The sequence below is a fragment of the Callithrix jacchus genome, chromosome 4 (genome assembly GCF_049354715.1).
Source record: "Callithrix jacchus isolate 240 chromosome 4, calJac240_pri, whole genome shotgun sequence".
Classification (NCBI taxonomy): Eukaryota; Metazoa; Chordata; class Mammalia; order Primates; family Cebidae; genus Callithrix; species Callithrix jacchus.
This window is the reverse complement of record NC_133505.1, coordinates 34202818-34218756: the sequence shown is the minus strand read 5'-3', so window position 1 is coordinate 34218756 and position 15939 is coordinate 34202818. Positions and strand designations below refer to the sequence as shown.

The 15939-nt window shown below is 45.7% G+C and overlaps 2 pseudogenes across 1 annotated transcript; one reads left to right on the top strand and one right to left on the bottom strand.

The window, feature by feature from the left end:
- The first annotated feature begins 7734 nt into the window (after window positions 1-7734).
- On the top strand, window positions 7735-8488 carry LOC144582067 (uncharacterized; annotated as a pseudogene).
- Window positions 8489-9685: 1197 nt separating this feature from the next.
- Window positions 9686-15625, bottom strand: LOC100399310 (class I histocompatibility antigen, Gogo-B*0102 alpha chain-like; annotated as a pseudogene). The gene is made up of 7 exons (XR_013534987.1): window positions 15564-15625; window positions 12141-13041; window positions 11270-11542; window positions 11038-11154; window positions 10479-10595; window positions 10290-10337; window positions 9686-10122 (listed from the first exon to the last, which is right to left on the bottom strand). The product of XR_013534987.1 is annotated as a class I histocompatibility antigen, Gogo-B*0102 alpha chain-like (transcript).
- Window positions 15626-15939: the final 314 nt, after the last annotated feature.

Below are 15939 nucleotides of genomic sequence, written 5' to 3'. Positions count from 1 at the left end.
TCAGTGAAAGCAGTTTACTTGCTAGATCATACCAGAAACCATCAATTGAGGTATGGAGCAATGGAGCTGAGAAGGTAAGAAAACCAGTTTAAAGTCAGTGAGTAGGTTCTCATTGGTAACAAGCTCCACACTGCTGAGATACAAGGACTCCTACAGGAGAAAGCTGGAGTACTGATCCCCACTCCTTGGTTTTCAGCTCCCTGTACTGTGTGTGGGTGGAACATACTCCAGCTACTCCATAGCAAGTCCCAGGTGTTTGCAGTAAGAAGATGCTGGCATACATGGGAACAGTAAAAGTGAATGTCAAACACTTAAAGCAATTCCACGCTTAAGTATGGAAGCTCTCCATACTTTTGTTTTTCTTTTTTAGACAGAGTTTTGTTCTTTTTGCGCAGACAGAGTGCAATGGTGTGACTTCAGCTCTCTGAAACCTTCCCCTTTCTTGCCTCAGGCTCCCAAGTGGCTGGGCCTACAGGCATGCGCCAGCATGCCCCGCTAATTTGGTGTTTTTGGTGGAGACAGGATTTCACAGTGTTGCTCAGGTTGGTCTTGAACTTCTGACCTCAAGTGATTCAACCCCCTCAGACTCCCAAGGTGCTGGGATTATAGGCATGAGCCACTGTACCCAGCAGATCTTCATTCTTTTTATGTAATAAAAAGTATAAAGCAACACATGGTTTATTTGAAATACTTTATGAATTAAGAAAATACAGAAGGAGGAAAACCAATTCTAAGTTCAAGTGAGGGATGTTGGTAGTGTGAACCAAAGGGTTGCATGTAGTAAGTGATTGTGATTTAAGATACACTTTAAAGTGGGAAGTAGCAGGATATTCTGATGGAGTTTGACTTTGCTTTAGGGCCCACGGAGTTTGAGATGCTTTTGAGAAATGAAGGAAGTAGAGAGAGTAAAAGGAAAACTGGCTGGGCACAGTGGCTCGCATCTGTGGTTCCTTCACTTTGAGATGCCGAGGCAGGTGAATCACTTGAGACCAGTTTGGGCAACATGGTGAGGCCCCATCTCTACAAAAAATACAAAAATTGTCTGGTCATTGTGGTGCACACCTGTAGTCTCATCTGCTCAGGGGGCTGAGATGGAAGAATCAATTGAGCCTGCAGTTCAAGGCCGCAGTGAGACATGATTGTGTTACTGCACTCCAGCCTGGGTGACAGAAGAGACCCTGTCTCAAAAAAGAATCTGAAAACAATGGAACCGTGTCTTCAGAATTCTAGAAATAATGTTATTTTCAACTGATAAATCTACATTCAGCCAAATAATCAAGGATGACGGTAAAATAATACATCTGTAGACAAGCAAAGACTCAGGGGCTACCTCCATGTACCCTTTCTTGGGAAGTTAATAGAAAAAATACTCCAGAAAAATGAAGGAGTACACAAACCAGAGAATGACATGGATCCAGCAAATCGGATCCAGCACAAACAATATTCTAGCTATGGAGCTGTCTCTAAAAAGAAACAGTAAATATATTAATAGGTTAGCTGGGTGGAATGGTCCAGGCCTGTTGTCCCAACTACTCAGGAGGCTAAGTGAGAGGATGGCTTGAGCCCAAGAGTTCCAGACTGGCCTGGCCACCACAGCAAGATCCCTTCTCTTAAAAATAATAATAGGTTATTTACGGATTTGGGGTATTTGGAAATAAGTTCATTGAAGAAAAAGCAAAAGTATAAAAAAGGGGGGAATGGGTTGGTTAGGCAATCATTAATTCTAGGGCAGAAAGAAGTACAGGATGGGAAGTAAGAGCATCATATGCTGTTTTTCTCAACAATGAGCAATATGTGCATAGTCATAATGACGTGGTGACTGCTTAGCCCCTGAATCTGGTAACTACTTTGGGACAATATGGGAGGAAAAATGAGGATAGTGATGCTGTAAGAGCTAAATCCTCACCTGTCATATCAGGAAATTACTATATAATGTATAAAATAATTAAGAAATGACTACGTAGTGATATGAGAAACGACAGAAGACATTGTTAAAAGAGTTAAAAGCCATTGCTCTGGACAATTAGGAGGGACGGGGCAGGGGATTGTTAGGATGCATTATGAACTGAAGAGGCTTTCTAACATTACACCTAATAATATATGCATTCACTTGAAAAACTAAAAATAATAATGTGGAAGAACCCATGAAGGTAACTACCCAAAGGAAAAACTGAGAGGATGGAAAGTGCTTGCCTCTGGAAAGAGCAACTGGCAGGACTGCTGTTTTCACTTGAAGAATTTTGGTGCCATGTGATTATACTTAGCCTTTCCATATAATTTTTTAATAAAAAAAATTCTATCCTAATAAAAAGTTACACTCATTCATTAAAAAAAAAGGTAGCCACAGAAGAAATACAAATCATTTAAGAAGCAACTGGGTTAAGAGTTAAGATGTGACTGATTATTCCCCGTCAGCCACAGCAGCCAGGAGAGACATAATCATTAAAGAGCTGAGAGAAAGCCCGTGTCAAACTAGAAATCCGAGGCTGGCAAATCCATCTTTCATGAATAAGAGTAAAACAAAACATCATCGTATGAATGAAACTGTTGAACTATCCAAAATGCCCACTCTAAAAATAATTACAAAGACAGAGAAATATATAAGAAAGAAATAAGAAAGAAAGCAGAAATTTTAAATTGGTACATGTAAGTACAGTCATTATAAAATTAATCATGTAGCATTCAAAGAAAAAAGTCATATAAAATACTTTGACATGTTGTGTTATAATTTCCTTACCCATTTTCCAACCCCTCACTTGTGCCATCTATGAGGTCCAGTGAAGTTTGATTCTTTTTTCTGAGATCAGTTCCATAGAGTATAGCACCAAGTATAAGTTGCTTGATGAATTTTTTCATATGAATAGTTTTCCTGAAAGTACTTGGCAGATCGGGAATTGTGATGCATAAACACAATTTGAAAGTGGCTAAGTAGTGACACCAAAGAACATGGTGGTATAAGAACTCCAAGGAACCCCTCCACAACAGGAATGTGCTTGTTGAAACACCAGCATAAACAAATCTCGATGACAGTAGTGATTGGATTTAGCGTTGATATGTATTTTTCAACTGTGGTAAAACACATACCACATAATTTACCTTCTAACCATTTTTTTCAGTGTACAATTTGGTGGCTAATATTAAGCACATTTACCTTGTTGTGTAACCAGCACGAATATCCATTTCCAGAACATTTTCATCATCCCAAACAGAAACTGTATGCATTGAATCATAACTGCCCACCCTCCCTACCCCCAGCCCCTGGTAACCTCTATTCTACTTTCTATTTTTAAGAATTTGCTTATTGTAGCTACCTCATTGTACTTAGCCTCCTGAGTAGTTGGGACAACAGGCCTGGACCATTTTACCCAGCTAACCTATTAATATTTTTACTCTTTCTTTTTAGAGCCAGCTCCATAGCTGGAATATTGTTTGTGCTGGATTCTATTTGCTGGATCCATGTCATTCTCTGGTTTGTGTACTCCTTCATTTTTCTGGAGTCATATTTATTTTTCATTTCTGACTTACTTCATTTATAGTGGTTTTAAGGTTCATCCCATCAGAATTTTACTCCCTTTTAAGGCTGAATAATATTCCCTATGCATGCGCACGATGGGTTATTTACCCAGTCATCCGCTGATGGGCACTTGGTTGCTTCCACCTTTTGGCTATTGGGAATCGTGCTGCTATGGGCCTGAGGGTACAAATATCTGTGTGAGTTCCTGTTTTCAGTTCTTTTGGGTACATGCCCACGAGTGGAGTTGTTGGCTCATAGAGTAATTCTATTTTGACTTTCCTGAGGAACCACTATACTGTTTCCATGGTGACTGCACCACTGTTCACTCTCACCAGCAGTGCACAAGTGTTCCAATTTCTTCATATCTTCACCAACACTTGGCCTAGAGAAGTTCAGCATATTTTATGTTCTTATTGGAATTCCTTATTTTTATGTCCTTATTTTATATCTGCTTTGGAGAATTGTCTATTTATGTCTTTTACTCATTTTTGAATGAGATTGGTTTGCTATTGTTGAATTGTAGTTCTTTACATATTCTGGATATTAATTCTTGATCAGATATGTGATTGTCAAATATTTCCTCCTATTCTGTGCATTTTCTTTTGGCTCTGTTAAAAGTGTTCTTTCATGCCAAAAAGTTTTTAAATTTTGATGCAGTCCAATTTGTCATTTTTCTTACATTACTTTTGCTTTTGGTTACCTGCCAAGAAACCACTACCAATTCTAATGTCCATAAGATTTTCATCAGTATTTTCTTACAGTTTGTTTGTTTGTTTTTGTTTTTTTACAGAGTCTCACTCTTGTCACCCCAGCTGGCATAATCTTGGCTCAATGCAATCTCCACCTCCTGGGTTCTATCACTTCTTCTGCCCCAGCCTCCTGAGTAACCGGGATTACAGGCGCCTGCCACCATGCCAGGCTAATTTTTTTGTCTTCTTAGTAGAGATGAGGTTTTACCATGTTGGCTAGGATGGTGTCAAACTCCTGACCTCTGGTGATCAGCCCAAGACCCACAAATTGCTGGGATTACAGGCATGAGCCACTGAGCCCAGCCTTTCTTAAGGGGTTTACAGGTTCAACTCTAAAGGTTAGTTCTTTGAGTCATGCTGATTTAATTTTTGAAAAGGGTATAATGGGAGGGTATGAATTTTGTCCAGCATTATTCTTTTGTACGTGGATATCCAGGTTTCCAGCACCATTTGAGATGCACCATGTGTTGGAGGGGGCTGATTCATTTGTAAGATGCAGTGAGCCCTGACACATGGGAGGAACACCATGCATTTATTTACCTGTGTTTACTCCATAGTTGTTTTGAGAAGGCTTTCATTTACAAACCCAACAGAAATTAATATATGTGACATCTCATAAAATCAAAATGGAGTATAATTATAAATTTCAAAATGTTAAGACTGGGGCAAGACTGGAACAGACAAGCTGAAACACAGGCTGAAATGGAGGGTTTATGTTTACCTTGCTACAAATTCTGTTGGCCCACAATCTCTTATACTTGTAGCGTAGAAGCCAGAGTGGGGTGAGAGCTCACATAATCACTACCTGGTTTTCTGCTTCAGAAACATTTTCAAATTCTCTGCTTAGATTAAGAAAATTAACTTAAAGATGTCGAATATGAAGTTGGCATCTACAAAGTCAAAGATTGAGTAGTGTCAACATCAGGAATCCAAGGAGATTCTATCTTTTTACACAGAAATTGCCTCACTCTGCACTGCAGAAGGGAGCTGGTCCCTTCAGGGGAACTTCATGATAGAGAAAAACTCTATATGATGTAGGGGTTTTCCACTGCAGCCCCAAATTGAATTGTCCTTCTCTCTAACTACAGGTCTCACAAGGTTTTATAGCTTCAGTGATTTCAATGGGGCCAAGATATTGGTTTTTCTGATGTTATCTGTTTTAAGCTGCTGCCTAGGGCTTAGAAAAATGACTTGGATATTTTGCCAAAGTGGTATTTTTTATGGAATTTGAAATCCATGAACACTCTACTTTCCTGCTGTATCCCAGAGCAGGTTGAGTACCTCGCACTTCTTGTCAGAACTTCACTAGCAGTGGTAGAAGATTTGGAGTTAGGGCCTCCCTCAATCTCTACCCTTTCTTTAATTCAGTGGATCACAAGCTGTTGGGGGAGGAGTTGTGTCTTGGGCCCCAACTGACTTGATGAATATTAATAGCCAATATCTTGTAAGGAAGTCATGTGTGCACGTAACACCACTTCTGCGTGCAGTGTCATGGGAGAGTGGGTTCCTGGGCCCCAGGTTAAGAGCCTAAGCACTACAGGCATAGAGTTAGAGCTCTCGGAGGGGAGGGATGGCTGGGATGGAACCTAGTCTTGTCCTTTAGTCCTGGGGCCTTTTCACTCCTCACATGGTGGGTGGTGGGTGTCTGGCAGGTGACGATGTTGATGGAGTCGAGGGAGGACACTGGTCGGGGCTGGGAAAAGCAAGATCGGAGAGATAATTAAGGTGGACATTATTTTCTTGTGAACGTAAGTCATGGCTTGAAATCTGGAGAGCCTGAAGGAGTATCCCCTACCCAAACCTGTTTTTTCCTTTTCCCGTAAGCCTTGTTTAGCCACAGGCCCAGTGCCAACACCAGGGGGCGCTCAAAATCAGTGAAGGCACCGCAGAGCTGAGATTCTTTGTGGTCGACTCGTGGGTGCCTGACTTAACCAGGGGAGCCAAGACTCTTCAGCCAGGTGGCCTGGATTTAACCTGAAGCTCTGATCCTACTGACACTTTCCCTTCTGGTGCCTCAGTTTCTTCATCTGTAAAATGGTGGGGACATTGCAGCATTTACCTGTGGGGCGAGTTTGTCAACAGCAGCACTATTAACAATTCGGGACAGAGAGTCCCTTGTGGCGAGGGCTGTCCTGTGCACTGTGGGAGGTTTGCCAGGAGCGCCTCACTCACCCCCTCCCAGCAATCCCCATTAGACAAACAAAAATATCCCAGGATTTTGAGGTCTCCTTTGGGTCTGGAAGCTGCACTTAGTCAGACACTTTCCCACCTGACACTTCATCTCATCTATGAGACGGTCTGTGGGCTTTATGCTTTGGTCCACATAAGGCCACTTTAAAAGAAGGATTCTGTCCATCTTTAAACAAGTCAGTTCTCTTCCTTTATCTCTGCATTCAGTTATTCCTTGCACACCGTTGTTTAGTATATCTGGAAATGTATCAGTTCCAATTCTAGCAGCAATTCATGATACCTGCTATGACCTCAGTACAGCTCTGATTCCTTTAGCACAGATAATGTGTTCTCAGTTCTGCCCTGGATGATGTAAATCCATTTATTTGGGTTTACTTGTTTGAGATGTTGTTCCTCATCTGTCAAATGTAAATGCAGACATGGCTTGAACTACTAAGTGGTTTTATTTCTTCATTCCCCCGATATTTGTTGTATTCTTACTACAAGTCAAATACATGGCATGACATTGCTTCCTTGATCACAGCACATAAGGTGAGCACTATAGCCAGCTGTGGGGGCACGCATCTGTAGTCCTAGCTACTCGGAGGGCTGAGACAGAAGAATTGCTTGAGCCCAGGAGTTTGAGGTTAGAGTGAGGTATGATATCACCAATGCATTTCAGCCTGGGCAACAGACCCTGTCTGAAAAAAAAGTAGAGACTTGGTGAGCTGTCTACATGGACACTGTGTCTCACAAGATCATGTCTTGTAATTTTTCTGAATGGCATCTCTGTGTGGTTTCCATGAATGTCTGTCTGGTATCTCTTTTCTATGCTTTTACTTTCAGTTTTTCTCTACCTTCTACTGAAATTATGGCTTTTATAAACAGCCTATGGTTATTTATGTATTGACTTATTTTCCCTCTCTGCACTATTTGTCTTGTCATTGGAGTGTGTGAGTCCATCATGTTTAATGTTATTGTTGATCTCATTGGGTTTAAGTCTGTACATTGTCATTTGCTGTCTTCTAATATTATGTCTTTTTGGCTCAACTATTTTTCTTCTGTTGCCCTCTTTAGATGAATAAAAAAGTTTTCATTATTGTAGTCTTGTAAATAAGTGTTCAAGTTACAACTTCTCTTATCATTTACTTAATTATCTGAGAAAGCACAATAATCTGTGACTTACTATAACCGACAGTAGACCATAACTTCCCTGACCTTCACCTACCTGTGCAGACAGCCCAGGGGAGAATCAGTGCTCTGGCTCTGAGACATGGTGGGGTGGAAGCAGGAGAGAAACTGGATGATGAAGCTGTAGCTGCAGAGGCAGCCGGGCCCCTCACCTGCACTCCTCGTACATGTCTCCTCCACTGAATGCCTGCGATGGCCTCTCCTCCATATGCTCCTGCGGGAGTCTCCCCATCTCCACTGACAGCAGCTCCACCCTTCTACTCACTCAGTCCAACACTGTGGGTGTCCTTGATTCTTCTTTCTCACACCACAGATGCAATCCATTAGCAAGTGCTGTGAAGTCCATCTTCAAATTCATCCAGAATCCCATCACTTCCCACCATTTCCCCTGCTCACACCACAGTCAAGGTAACCAGCGTCTCCATCCTGGAATACTGCACTCCTTTGCCACCATTTCCCTACTGCCTCACTTGTCCTCCACCTCTCAATTCTGTTCTCAGCATAGCAGCCAGAGAGCAGCTTTCAAAGTGTAAGTCCCACCATGTCTCACTTTTCAAAACTATCGTCTAACTCCCCATGTGATTCAAAGTAAAGATCAAAACCCTTCCTACACCTTCCGGGCCTATCTCCTCTGGCCACACCTCTGACCTCATTTCAGTTTCTCTCTGTCCAGCCCTTCTCGCCTCTTCTTCCTTCCAGGAACACAGACACTTTCCTGCCCTGGTGCATCTGCACTGAAGGTTCCTGCCTGAAAAGAGCTTTCCCATCATCCTTGTGGACAGCTCCTCACATCCCTCAAGTCTTCACTCAAAGGTCACATTTGCAAGGAGGCCCATGCTGACCACCCAGCACAATAGCTACCTCCCTGTCCCCACAGCCCACACTCTAGACCACCTGTCCCACAGCACTTGCCACCTTCTAACTCAAACATTTTCTGCTCTTACTCTGCTTATACTGTATCAACTGCTTACAGAGGTATCCAATCTTCTGGCTTCCCTGGACCACATGGGAAGAAGAATTATCTTGAGCCACACATAAAATACACTAATGACACCTGATGAGTAGAAAAAAAATAGAAAAAAGGGGAATAACGTATGTGCTTAATTTTCATGATATCTACCACCACAGATAAGCAAAAATGTCCTCACATTCGACGCTATCCTGAGCCACATGCAGCCTGTGAGCCGTGGGTTGGACCAGCTTGCATCCAGAACATATGTACCACAAGGCCAGAAATTTTCTAAAGATGTTTTCTAAATGCGAAAACAGTCATATATTTAGCAGACAACAAATGTCAGTTGAATGAATGATCACTGAAGGGCACCTCCCTATTCTAAAGGCAATATCTTTATTACTGTAGCCTCAGGCCAAATGCTGTTTTGTGGCAGCTACAGAACAACATCATCTCACACTGACATCAGTGCTGCCAGAGCTTTTCTCACCAGGGCTGCCTGTGTGTCCTCCCTCCCTCCTCCCACACCAACCCTCCTGCACGCTGCAGCACATAACCATATTTTTCTCTTCAGGAAAGATAACCTGAGGTTTATGGCTCCGATTTTCAAACCACATAGGAATCTAAATTAGAGTGTGCTTTATAAATCCATGAGTTTGGATTGGCGCCAGTACTAGGATTACTACAACTCAGGGCAGGAAGAAGAACAGGAGAGAGAGCACAAGGAGTTCCAACAGAAAGTTACCCACGATGAGAAACTACGGGAGCCCTCCTGTCTGCCAGTTTCTGAATCTGCTTTAAAAAGATTAAGGAAGGGATGGAAAATGCAATTCAGGAAAGAGATCTGGAAGGAGGATGAGAGGAACACGGGTCTGAAAATTTGTCTCCTGTTACCACAAGGACTTCTATGTGTAGAGATCACCATAGGTGACATCCAAGCCTCTGTGATCACAGGTCATGATGGGACAAGGTTCTACTGAAGGGCCAAGGACAACAGACAGCAAAGATGACTCAGCTGACCAGTGACTACATAAAGCCCACGGTGGCCTGCGCATCCACTGGGCACAGCCCCATCTACTGTCCACCCCTGCAACAAATCAGCACAAGAAATACATGGACTGTGGAAGGTTCTCAGGTCTTCCATTTACTTGGTTGCTCACATTTCAGGAATCTTCTCCTTTAATTAACCTGTCAATCTCTCATGGAAATAAATTGAAGAAGTAAATTATATTCAGATTCTAATTTTAATAGGAAAGTAAGAAGTTAGAGCTCAGTGCACTGTAAAGTTGAGACACAGATGGAGACATCCCAGCCCCACATCTATGGAACAGGAAAGGTGATCAGGGAAGGAATGCAGGTCAGCATGTGGAAGGGGTCATGGTGGACACAGGGCTGGGCTGTTCTCCCCATCTTCTCACATTACGCCTATAGGGACACAGACACATTCAGATGCCTTTGCAGTAAGAGAAGTCAGGGTTCTTGAAGTTACAAATGGAAGGTGTGGATAAATCTTGACTCTCAGTCCCACACAAGGCAGCTGTCTCACACTATAAAAAAAAATTCATTAACAAATTTACATCAGTCACACTTTAAACAACCCATCACCAGCTCAATACATCCAAGTCAAAGAAACCCCATAACACAGCTGTGCCCACTGTCCCCCCCGCCCCCCGCAACAACCTACACACATCAGCCTCCTCCCCCAGGGTCTCACCTCTACAAGCTATGAGAGACACATCAGAGCCCTGGGGACTGTCGCTGCCTGGGGTACAACAAAAACAGGACCTTGTTAGAGCCCACAGGAGATGTCCTAGAGGAGGAATTGTGGACTGGGTGAGCTCCTCCATGGGCTTCCAACCACAATATCCCAACAGTTTCAGGGGTCAGCCTCCTTCACACTTACCTGCAGCCTGAGAGTAGCTCCCTCTTTTACTATCTGTGGGAAGAAAATATCTTGTGCAATCTCAGAGATCAGCTTCCTTCACACTTGCAGCTGGTTGGTAGCTCCCACCTTTGCTATCTGTGGAAAGAAAATGTCCTATGAGAGGCCAGAAAGAAGGCAGGGCCATGAGATCCTAGAGGAACCTCCTACTCTTGGACCGTAGAGAAGTTTCCAGAAATGTGACTACAGACCCAGGGCAGGTTCAGGAAACATGAAGAAAGTATATGTGGGTCCTAGACCTACTGCCCTCCTGAGGTCTGTCCTCAGAAGGGACCTTGCTCTGTGACCTGTGACTGCTGGGATTAGGTCCCCATCGCCACAATCATCAAGGTGATGCATTTGTCCTTCATTGTCACAGGTGTTTTACAAGAGTAAGTGCTGGCACACTGGGCCCATGCTGGGTCGGCCCATGAGTGTGGATGTTGCTTCCCAGTAACCAGGAAGGGCACACTTCTACCTGGGGCTTGGAACCCTCAGTAGGACAAGAAAACTCAGACCCCACCCCTAACCCCTTCCTCACCTGAGCTCTTCTTCCTCCACATCACAGCAGTGACCACAGCTCCAGTGACTACAGCTCCAAGGACAGCCAGGGCAGAAATGATGCCCATGATGGGAATGGTGGGCTGGGAGGACGGCTCTGGGAAAAGACGTAAAGGTGAGGGTCCCTGACCCCCACGCCCCAGCCCCAACCCTGCTGAAGGTCTCCAGACGGGCTCCTGCTTTCCCTAGGAGACATGACACCTCCTCCTTACCCCATCTCAGGGTGGTGAGCTTGGGCAGCCCCTCGTGCTACACATGGCATGTGTCTCTCTGCTCCTCTCCGGAAGGCACCACCACACCCGCCCACTTCTGGAAGGTTCCGTTCCCTGCTGGCCTGGCTTCCACAAGCTGCATGTCCTGGGTCTGGTCGTCCCCATCCCTCTGCCAGGTCAATGTGATCTCCACAGGATAGAAGCCCAGGGCCCAGCACCTCAGTGTGGCCTCATGGTCAGAGACAGGGCGGTGGGTCATGTGTGTCTTGGGGGCTCTGAAGGGAGTAGTCAGAAAATTCAGGCACTTTGCATCTCTCATGGGGCACCCCAGGAGCATCCACTTGACCACCCTGACAATGGACAGAACACCTGGGGTGGGGAAGGGAGCACAGAACCCAGACACCAGCACTTGGAGTAATCTCCTATTTCTTGGAAAGTTCTAGTCTCTGAGTGGGGGAGCAGGGACTTCTAGTCCTGACCTGAATGGAGGCCAAGGAACTCAGAGGAGCTGGAGTCAGACCCCCACATACATTGAATGTGAGGCAGAGGACAAGGCCTGAGATATAAAGTCACAGTGTCCAAGGCTGCTGTGGGGGGTCAAAGGTAACCCCTGATCAGTACTTCAGGGATTATCCTCCCCTCCTTTCCCTCAAAGACTTTATCCCTTAATTGCATCAGAGAGCAGGGCAGGCCCTCAGAGTCACTCTCTGGTACAGGATCTGGAAACCCAGGAGGATTCCTCTCTCTCACAACCGGAAGGACGGCGATATTCTAGTGTTGCTCCCATTTCCTCCCCTCGTTGTGTGAGGCCAGCCTGGGAGGTCTACAGGAGATGAGGGAGGTGCCCCATAGCCCCTGTGGCCCCTGGCGCCCGCGCGCTGCAGCGTCTCCTTCCCGTTCTCCAGGTATCTGAGGAGAGACTCCAGGCACCTGCCCTCCAGGTAGGCTTTCATCCTCTCAGCCTCATTAGCCGCCTCCCACTTGCGCTGGGTGATCTGAGCCGCCACGTCCGCGGCCGTCCCGGAGCGCAGGTCCTCGTTCAGGGCGATGTAGTCCTTGCCATCAAAGGCGTACTGGTTATACCCACGGAGGAGGCGTCAGGCAGGCCCCAGGTCGCAGCCATACATCCTCTGGTAGGTGTGAGACCCTGGCCCCGCCCCCGCGGTCGGCCCCTCCCACCGAACCCCGCCCCAGCCCAACTCGGGGGGTTTTGGCCTAAACTGAAAATGAAACCGGGTAAAGGCGCCTGGGGCTCTCCTGGATTGCGGGTTTGGGCGGGTGCCGCAGCCTCGGGGTGGATCTTGGACTTGGAGACTCAGGGCAACCTGGGCCCTCCGTTGGGGATGGGGAGGGGTCACTCACCTGCCTCGCTTGGTTGTAGTAGCCGCGCAGGGTCCGCAGGTTCGATCGCTGAGTCTGTGCGGGGGCCTTGGAGATCTGTGTCTGCAGGTCCCAATACTCCGGCCCCTCCTGCCCAACCCATGGCGCCCGCGGCTCCTCTCTCGGACTCGCGGGGTCACTGTCGAACCGTACGAACTGCGTGTCGTCCACGTAGCCCTCGGAGATGAAGCGGGGCTCCCCACGGCCGGGCCGGGACACGGAAGTGTCGAAATACCTCAAGGAGTGGGAGCCTGGGGGCGAGAAGGGCCTGAGACCCGCTCGGCCCTCTTCCCGACTCGGCTCCCCGGGTCCTGTGCTCTCGCCTGGCGAGCGCCCGGCCCCTCTCCTGGCAGAGGCCGTCTATCTCTTGACCCCGCATTCACTCCCCAGGTCTCGGTTAGGAGCAGGGCCCCCGAGAGAAGCAGGAGGAGGGTTCGGGGCGTCATGGGTGGTTCGGGGCGTCATGGGAGACTCGGGACTTTAGAACCGGGACCGCGGTGAGCTGATTGGCTTCTCAAGGAACGCGGCACCCAATGGGAGTGGGAACTGGGTTCAAGTCGTGAGTATCCAGGAAGAAGGTCCCGACACAAGTGAGGAGAGGAAGAGAAACTGCGGAGATGGGGAATCTCCAACGCTGCTCCTCCCCAGTCAATACACCTCTTTTGGGGCCTGAGACTCTGAGAGTCAGGTCTGGGGCCCTGGGACTTAGCCGTGCCCCCGCTCCTCCTGTGTCAAGCGCTCTGTCTCAGTGTCTCTGAGACAGGAGCCTTGGCCCAGGAGCTGCTGAGAAACCAGAGAGAAACCCTCAGCATGTGCCCCGTCCCTCTCCCTTCATTTTTCATCCCGGAATCCCTGTGCCTGAACTGGACTCCCTGCCTCCCTCCCACTCCTTACCTGTCCCCATGGACTCTTCTAGAAGAAAACTCACCCCAGGGAGCTCGGTGCCAGAGACTGAGCTCGCCCTGGGAATGGTGTAGAGACACGGGTTTTTTTTGTTTTTTTTTTTTCCTTCAAATGTAGAAAGATTTTACCTGAGAGCATGAAATAGCACAGAGACCAGTTTGCTTTTTGTTTATTAACTACAGTGGGCAGCAGAATCTTGCTAACGCCGAAATGATTAGGAACCTAATCGATAAAAAAATTATGACTTTGGCCCCTTGATATGTAAATGTGTATAAGCATTACAACAAGACTCAGAAGTCTCCTAGGTTTCACTTTCCCAGACAATGTATCTGTGACTCCAGCTTGTGGTATTCTAAAATTGCCTTCATTCCACAGCCCTGAGTTTCTGTGTGGGTCCAGGACATCTCAGTACAGAGTAGCTCACTGTGTTACGTATGTTACAACCAGGAGCCAGTACAGACTTCATTCACCTCACAGTCACAAGTGTTCAGTGCAGTCACAATGCCCCTCACCAGTGCTCATGCACTGCCTGTTTTTAGGAAGTGTCCACATCTGAGTAGTGTGCATATTATATAGAAACATTTAGTATTTTTTAAACCTGATTAACATAAGAAACAATTAGTTTTTAGGCAGACTTACATATGGTATTAAAGGCCAACTGCAAAGAACAGCCTGCTAGGATCTGTAATTGTATTTAAAAAATCTGTAAAACAATGTGTTTAAACCTATGAATTCTGCCGTTTTTGAATTCTTTCCACCTGCTCCTTTTCCTTACCTCCTGTTTCTTCAGCCCTTCCCTCCATCCCTCTCGTCCCTAAGGCCATCCTCTCTGACACCACCCTGACACTCCTGAATTGTGACATAGCAGGTAATTATCCCATTACCTGCTATGTGACTGTTCTCTCCACAGTGATCCTGCTACTGTGAGTCTGAGTATGTCGTTTCTCCACCTAAAACACTCCAGTGGCTCCACCTCGGTCTTGTGAAGCTTCTAGAATGTCAAGTACATGAGCATATGAGGGCATACCTGGTTCATCGTAGGGACAAAATTAATTTTTGTTGACTGAATATGAGTGTGTTAAATTGCATCACAGAAAATCATAAAATATAAAACAATAAAAAAGTTAAGAAAGATTTTATTTAATTTAAATAGTGTGCATATCAATTCATCAATTCATTCCATGAATCTGTTGAGCCTGTACATGAATTTTATGACTATATAACACATTACCTCAACATTGGCTTTAAACAGCACCCATTTATTGTATTCATTTATTTATTTTTAGAGACAGACTCTCCCTCTTTCAATCAGGGTGAAGTGAAGTCACATGATCATAGCTCACTGCAGCCTTAAACTCCTGGGCTCAAGGGATCTTCCTGCCTTAGTCTTCAGAGTAGGTAGGACTACAGGCAAGTGCCACCACACCCAGCTAATTCAGAAAGAAATGTAGAGACGAGTATCCTACTATATTATCCTGCCTGGTCTGAAATTCCTGGCTGCAAGTGATCCCCCTGTGTAAGCTCCTCAAATATTAGAATTAAAGATGTGCGCTGCTTTGCCTGGCCTAACAACACCCATTGATGTGTTTACAGTCCCTTAGTCAGAAATCTGGGCATGGTGTGGATTGAATCTCTGTTCTGGGCTTCCCAAAGCTGGGTTTTTAGAATCCATTCAGGCTTATGCAGAGGTGACAGAATGCAGTTTCTGGCAGTTGTAAGACTGAGGTCCCTGTTCCTTGCTGGCTGTCAATGTAGAGATCAGGGAGATCTGTGCTCAATTCCCAATGCCCACCAGCGTTCTTTCCTACACAGCCCCTTCACTTTCAAAGGCGGTGGAGAAAACCCCTCATGCTGAATCCCTCTCACACATAGAACCTCTATGCTCAGGAAGGACCCAGTCCTTTCAAGGGCTCACCTGATTAGGACAGTCCGAGCAGGATAAACCCAGCCTAAAGTCAACTAATTGGGGCCCTTAATTATATCTGCTAAATCCCTTCACAGCAGGGCCTACATTAGAGTTGGTTGAACAACTGGGGGTAGGTGAGTGACCAGGAGGTGGTTGTTGGGGGCCATCATAGAATCAGCCTAGCAAAGGTTGGATCTTCCTTTTGTGTTTAATTGGGACAAAGTTGGAAATTGAAGTTCAAGTAAAGTGATCATTGTGAATGTAACAAAATACATCTTCTTCAGCCATGGAAATTTTCCTTACATTTTAAAACTAAGTTACATGTTTAATATCTTGTAATTAATTTAGGCCAAGTGTGGTGGCTCACACCTGCAATCCTAGCACTGTGGAAGGCAAAGGAAGGCAGATTTGTTGACTCCAGAAGTTCGAGATCAGCCTGGGCAACGTGGTGAAACCTCCATCTCAACAAAAACTTAGAAAA